Genomic DNA, 8,115 nt, shown 5'->3' on the forward strand with positions numbered 1-8,115 from the left:
GAAGGCATTTTGCTGAGTGAAATAAATCAGTCACAAAAGGACAAATATTATATGAAACCACTATTGTAAAAACCCAAGAAAATGTTTATTTGCAGAAAAAAAAAAATCTGATAGTTAAGAGGGAGGGGAGGGGTGGCAAAAGAGAATCACTAACTAGACAGCAGACAAGACAACACAAATATAGGGAAAGTCAGCACAATTTGACCAAGGCAATGTCTTACAGGCTTCCTAGACATATTTCAAACACCTTGAAGGACTGTTACTGGGGCTGATGGCTGGGAACCATGGTGTCAGAGGACATCTAGGTCAACAGGCATAACATAGGTCATAAAGAAAATGTTCTACATCCTAATTTGGTGAGTAGTACCTGGGGTCTTAAAAGCTTTTGAGCAACCATCTTACCTTTTGGTTAGTAGCTGTAGCTTTTAACCACTGGACCACCAGGGCTCCAAATAAAACCAAAGACACAAGGAAAATAATAGACCGAAAGACTAGTGGACCACCTGAACCACAGCTCCACCAGCCTGAGCCCAGAAGAACTTCGATGGTGCCCGTCAACCACTAATGATTGCTGTCACAGAGATCACAATAGAAGGTCCAGGACAGAGTGGGAGAAAAATGTAGAGCAATAACCCTAATTCACAAAAGTCCAAACTTATTGGTCCGACAGAGACTGGAGGAACCCCCGAGACTATGGCCCCTGTACCCCCTGCTAACTCAGAACTGAAGCACTCCCTAAGTCCACCATTCCATCAAAGTTTAGACAGACTTATAAAATAATAATACATGTGAGGAACTTGCTTCTTAGTGCAATCAAGTATACGAGACTAAACGGGAAACACCTGCCCAAAAGCAAAGAGGAGAAAGCAAGAAGGGACAAGAAAACTGGACTAATGGTTACAGAGAACCCAGGGTGAAAGCAAAAGGGGGAGAGTGCTGACACATTGCTGGGATTGCAACTAATGTCACTAAACACTTTGTGTATAAAATTTTTGAAATGAAAGCTAACGTGGGCTGTAAACTTTCACTTAAGACATAATAAAATTAAAAAAGAAGAGTTTGACTCAGTTTACTTATTAATAAAATGGTATTTTATTAGTGCCAACGTCACTCACTGTAATAAGATTAAATAAGTTTATGAATTACATTCCTTAAAACTGTGCTTGACGTATACTAAGAGCTCCGTAAGTTTAGAAATTTCGATGATGATGATGAATGGTGATGAGGATAATATATGTGCAGGTGCTGTGTAATGGAGGCAAATTTGCAAACATACAATAATCCCTATAGAACTTCAAAATATTTCTCATACACTAGTAATTATACATCGTATTTGGATATAAACATGATTTTTAAAATGATAACCTTTAAGTTTTTTTAAAATGTGTGCAACCATTTACATTGAAATAGATAAAAGTGAGAAATATACATTTCTGTATATTTCAGTTGAAGAAGTATTCCAAGCAGATTAGGGAAAGACCTTGGGGCACAATTAAAATACAAATCTCGAGAGAAGAAAGATGCTAATTGACCAATTCCTTTATGAGATTAGTTTGAGAGTTTGAGGAAGAGATGCTGTTATAAGACGGTTTAACACACTAGATTTCAGTAGAAAACTCATTGTCATGACACTGCTTTAGAAATACACTAAGAACAGAATTAACCCTGAATACAAATCTAGGTTTGAGCTGGACAAAAAAAAAAAGACTTTAAATAATTATCTTAGTTAATTCAATTTCTCTTTCTATCCTACCAATGGAAGGAAACAATACCCAGTACTATGACCATAAACACCTACGTATTTTTCATCAACATCATATTTATAGGGATCCATTATATAGGAAATAAATCCTATATATAAATTATAAATATATCCGTTTTATAGGAAATAAAGCTCTGTGCTAAACAACAAAAACAACAGATATAGATCATTAAACAGACAATTCGTAAGATTCGGAATCATAGATAAGGCAAATATATGCAAAAAATTAATGATGATTTTCTTTTCTTAATGTCTGATCATAAACCTGAAATTAAGAAGATAGTAGAGAGAGAAGGAGATTTCTTTGGATGACTGAATTCCAGGTAAGTCTAATTTTATTATCTTATAAAAATAAAATGTATTTCATTTGAGAATATTTGAGGACTAATCTCCCCTTCTAATCTCTCCATTTGCTACGATTCCATGCACAGGTTATGATTCAACAATTTTAAATGTATCCATATTTGCTAAAAATAAAGAGAACTTTTCAACCTCAGTGTTTTCCAATTCTCTGTCCTTTCTTCTAGAAATATTCCCTTTCTAAAGCTTCTACTATTTGAAACATTTCTGAATTCTAAAACAGCTTAACTCTTCTCCAGTGGCTGTTCCTAAAATACTTTGTATATTTACTCATTAAATTATTTATCATGCTGTATTGATGATGGAAACCCTAGTGGTGTAGTGATTAAGAACTATAGCTGCTAACCAAAAGGTCGGCAGTTCGAATCCACCAGTGCTCCTTGGAAGCCGTATGGGGCAGTAGGGTCGCTGTCAGTCAGAATTGACTCGACTGCAACGGGTTTTTTTGTGTGTGTGTCCCATCTGAAACTCATGTGTGCGTGTGCGTGTATGTGAATCTCCCGTAATGAGAAGTATCCTTTTTACTTGTCTGCATCTTCCAGTAGGACTTAAGAAAACTGGCTCTAAGGAGAAGCAAGACAAAATGCCCTCGTTGAATAAATGCTTTCTAAATCAATACATGGATAAACAGAAAGAAATGTGTGGATACTTAATAATTAAATCAAAAACAAAAAACAAATCCACTAGTGTCCTGTCAATTCTGACTCACAGGAATCCTTTAGGACAGAGTAGAACTGCCCCTTAGCGCTTCTAAGGAGTAATTGGTGAATTCCAATCGCCAACCTTTTGGTTAGCAGCTGAACGTTTAAGTACGCTTAAATAACATCAAATCCCTTTGAGTTATTTAAATAGAGTGTTACACGTCAGAAACCAACTGGAATTAACTGCACACGTAGCTTTCAATTGTATTTATAACAAATTTACATCAATTGAATTAGCAATCTAACTTCTAATGATAAATCAAAAAAAAAAAAAAAAAAAAACTTGCCGTTGTGTGACCCTACAGGTCTCACGATAGATCATCCTATATTTTTATTTACTTCTAATGTTAGATCACCTTATATTTTTAAACTTTGTTTTAAAGATAGCAAACCATACTTATTTTACTGTTTCTAGCTGTTTTATTACCACTGCTTTATTACCACTTTTGAATATCAATGTTTGGCAAGGAATTGGCAACTGCCTGATGTCATAGATGATTACATGCTTTATATTGGAAGCAATAGCAATCTTTTTTTCTGTTCCCCCACAAACAAAATAATTGGCAATATATCATAGATTAAGTTCCTAATTTGGTCTTAACCAACCAATAGAGGAAAAAAAAAAAGTAATAGAAAAAAAGTACAAATAACTTTAGCATACATTTGTAAAATAAGCAAGACATTCCTTTTTCTTTTCTTTTTACAAACTCTTGCAAAACTTTGTCCATCTAAGTTTTTATTCAGCTCTTTAAAAAACACTGTGAAGTAGCTGCCAGGTGACAAAAAAATAAGGCTGCCACACAACAGCATCATTCAATCCACAAATCCTGGAGTGTCTTTTCTTCAAATGAGCATTTAATTTTCCAATAGTATAATTAATTCCGGTAGATAAACTGACAAGTGTACAATTTAAGGCTTAATAATAGACTGGGCTAGAGGATGGTACAACACAGTAGAAATCCCTTTAAATCATTTCAGAGAGAAATTTGGGGGGGTGCTATCAATTCCACACAGTTTTGAACTTGGAATTTTTTTTTTTTTTTTAATCAGGGGCTGCCGATTCTGTTTGTTGTTGTTGTTTGGTGCCATTGAGTCGATTCCGACTCATAGCGATCCTGTGCACAACAGAACGAAACACTGCCCAGTCCTGAGCCATTCTTACAATCGTTGTTATGCATGAGCTCACTGTTGTAAAAATCCCATAAATCCTTAACTGTGTTGAAATCATTAAATATTTGCCTTCATGGTGACATCTCATTATTTCAGTCTAAGTAAGCTGTGATTATTAGGTCCTTACACCTGAACCCTTCTCTGATTTTTATTGTTCTTATGTACCAGGTAAACCAGCGACTGACCTCAGTCGAAATAAATGGCTAGTCCAATTTCACTGAGGTGGCCCTATTCATCTTCTCTGGATTCGCAAACCACCCGAACTTCAAATCAGTCTTTTTCTGATATTTCTGTTTATCTATCTGTTCACTGTCTTGGGGAATCTTGGGTTAATCATGTTAATCAGAATGGACCCTCAACTTCACACACCTATGTACTTTTTCCTTAGCAATCTGGGCTTCGTTGACGTATTTTATTCCTTCACCGTGACTCCCAAGGCTCTGGTCAATTTCCAGTCCAACCAGAAAACCATCTCCTTTGTTGGCTGCTTTGCCCAAATGTACTTTTTTGTTGGTCTGTTGTGTAGTGAGTATTTTCTTCTGGGATCCATGGCCTATGACCGCTATGTAGCAATCTGCAATCCCTTACTCTATTCAGTGGTTATGTCCCAGAAAGCGTGCAGCTGGCTGGGAACCACGCCTTAGGTGATTGGCTTCGCAAATTCTTTGATATCTGTTTGTGTGATAAGCAGTTTGGCGTTCTGTGATTCCAGCATCAGTCATTTTTTTCTGTGACACCACAGCCCTTTTGGCCCTGTCCTGTGTAGATGCCTTCAGTACGGAAACGGTGATTTTTGTTTTAGCTGGGTCCACCATCCTTAGTCCTCTTCTGATCGTCATAGTCACGTACATTGCCATCATCTCAGCCATCCTGAGGGTCCAGTCTGCAGCGGGCAGGCAGAAGGCCTTCTCCACCTGTGCGTCCCACCTCATGGGTGTAACAATTTTCTACGGGTCCCTGATTTTCACGTATTTACAGCCAGAAAACACATCCTCCCTGACTCAGGCACAGGTGGCATCTGTATTCTATACCATTGTCATTCCCATGCTGAATCCACTGATCTGTAGTCTGAGGAACAAGGATGTGAAGAACGCTCTCTTGAGAGTCATGCATCAAAAACTATCTCCATGACAAATCTATGCATGTTACAAAAACAAACCTGGGTGGATTCAAACATTAAAGGGCTCCAACCTTCAGGAAAATATTATGGTAACCTAATATGACATATCACAAAATAAATGATCAATTTGAGTCTTGAAATTTAGGAGGTGATTTATCATTTATTTGTGTATAGTGAATATCGATCACTGTATTAAATTATTTGGAAACATCATTATTTAGAACATAAACCTGTACAAGTAAGTAAAGAGCTATCTGAGCAGTGGCTGAATTTTTGCCTGGCCATGCGTGTATGAGAAGGCTGTCACACTGAAACATGTAAACAAAGGAGTAAATTGACCTCCAATAAAGCTTGATGTTCTGTTTTCTCAGCTGATTGCAAATTGAGAGCAGAAAATTAGAGAATTAAGGTGCGAGTGCCCCTAAGTTTCACTAACAATAAGAAATGACAGCAGGTAACTTGGGAGCAAAGCAGTAAAGTGTACAGAACTAATAAAAACAAACAGAGGACAAAAAAAAAGAATCATGGTCATTTCAGTGAGGTGCCAGCATTGATAAGGCTAGGGGACATTGGGTCGTATAGGGAAATCTCTTGATCATGTGGAGTCATTTCATCATAATAGTTAAATTTTTGATCATATTTCCTATTATCTAAAACAAATCTTCTATAAAGAGAATCAGTCTTTAGTCTTGGGAATGACTTAAGGTAGTTCATGGGATGGGATCTGTCTGTGTTTGTGTGCACCTGTGAGTGTACTTGTTAGCTTTTTTCTTCTCTGATCTGTATTACAGGGGTCTGACTCCTGCAAACTTCATTTCGTAATCTAATATTTCGTATTTTAAATTGTTATAAGGGACAACCTTGAAACACACTACTGCGTTATTGGAGGGATGTGTTGAAGATACTGTCTACCTCGTTATTCATTCCCCTTTATTATGCTCATATGAGTTCGTTCCTTGTGATTAATATTGGTCACCCTAAAGACTTTTATGAGTTTGCTGTGAGTTGAAATTGACTCGATGGCAATGGGTTTTTAAACACTTTTAACCATCATCATCATTGAAAATTATAAACTGATTGTATTTTTTTTCCTACCAGAGATTGTCATTCTAAATTTTCTGCTTAGTTTTTAATAATTGTGTGAAACATCACGGCTTGCCGTCTTATTTATATTTACCCATCATGTAGTTTTTATGTGTTATTTTTATTTTCCAGTTGTATTGGATATGTATTCTTCTATGGCTAATGTCAAGTGGCTTTCATGCTTGTTTCTTTAGTATTAATATAATCATACATCTAATTGTTCTTTGAAAATTATTTACATTTTCTTGTTGTTTTGTCCCTTGAAGCAAAAGCATGTTACATTTTCCTTGCCCATCATAAGAAGTAGTAATATATTTTATTTCTCCATATTCAAATTCCCCCATTCAGTTCAAAATATGTTTGATGTATCAGGCTTCAAAATAAAGATAATTATTTGCGTATAGTCTGTAAGTGTATGGTGCCCTATTAAAAAAGTCCTTGCATTTCTTTCGTTTGCGGTCTTATTTTACAGAACATTGTTTTGGCTACTCCATTTGCCACACCCTCACTTCCTCCTGGTGTCTCTACAGCTCTCTACTTCACTTCTTTCGAGTTGCTCAAATGTGATCTGTCCACTGAAGACTTCTCTGCAAATTTCATCTTATTTTTTTCAATAGAGCTTGTTTTATTGTTTTCTCTTTGGAATCACATGAAAGTTTACATACTTAAAAAGTAAATCAAAAAATAAAAAAGTATGGTAGATAGCATTATTTTTTTTAATTGTGATAAATATACCGGTAGTTGTCAATGTATGACGTATTTGAGTTGCAACGACCTGCACTTATGACTGACCCTTATTTTTGTACATCTGATTGTTAGTAATATGTACTATATTGAATGCTGTAGTGCATAATTTGTTGATACTGTCGTTCTCAGATGCAATGTTTCCAATCCCCAAATACAAATAGAGATCAGATTTATAAACATCCTGATAATAAAAGGAAATGCTAATGAAACCTAAAAAAAATCAGATATTCAGCTTATCTCAGAACCAACTTATGGCACAGCAGTTATCAGAAGGAAAACCCATCATATGTTGGGGACTCCCTGATATGTAACAAAAAGGTCACTATTTCAGCAGTCTTCACATGTAGGTAGATGGCATTATTGTTCTCAATTCTTTACCTCCTGTGGATTCCCAACCTTTGCCTTGTAACTTTGCACTTCTTCCCAGCGGTGGTTGAGTAGAGTTTCCTGGCTGTGACAGACTGTATTTCCAAACATTTCTTTCAGCAAGAATTCCAGTTCCACATGCTCTTATAGAACCTGGACATTTTCAGCATCTCTTGAACTACAAAATCTCAGCTCTTAAGACATTGTCATTATTACCTATTTGCTTTATTCTAGAGTGTGTACATACTCCTGTGTGTGTGTGTGCATAAATGTACGTGTGCGATTTTGTTTCAAACTAATAAATAGGTATTTTTACTAAAAATGATGCTTCCAAATGTAGTTCAAGATTTCATTGTTATCCTTTTTCCTTAGGTTTATCTTTCTAGGAATGTACAGTCAAAGTCCTGTGTTTTAGAGTTATTAGAGATTATTTTTCTCTATTTTTATGCCATTATTAGGATAAAACTTAGGCTCTTTTTTCCAGGTTGTGTTCAAATGGTTGGAGATGACTTTTGATCACATATTTACTACATAATAAATCAGCCAAAACTGAGTTGCTTCAAATGGTGTTTGTAAACTCTCATTCATGCATCTGCATGTTGGCTAGATTATTGATCTGGCCTGGGCTCAACGAGGCTGGACTCCAGGCTGCTGCTGGGCTCAGGTTTGCCCCACATGTCTCTCATTCTCTTTGGACCAGCAGGTTAGTGCAGCTTGTTGTTCCGGCATCAATGACAGACATTCACGAGGGCTCTCCTGAGAACATAAATATATTTCAAGACTTGGCTACAACCCATCCAGTAACA

The 8,115-nt window shown here is 36.3% G+C and overlaps 1 pseudogene; it reads left to right on the forward strand.

Moving 5' to 3' along the window:
* Positions 1-2,070: 2,070 nt before the first annotated feature.
* On the forward strand, positions 2,071-5,629 carry LOC100654478 (olfactory receptor 8I2-like; annotated as a pseudogene).
* Positions 5,630-8,115: the final 2,486 nt, after the last annotated feature.

This window comes from Loxodonta africana, chromosome 7, assembly GCF_030014295.1.
Source record: "Loxodonta africana isolate mLoxAfr1 chromosome 7, mLoxAfr1.hap2, whole genome shotgun sequence".
NCBI lineage: Eukaryota > Metazoa > Chordata > Mammalia > Proboscidea > Elephantidae > Loxodonta > Loxodonta africana.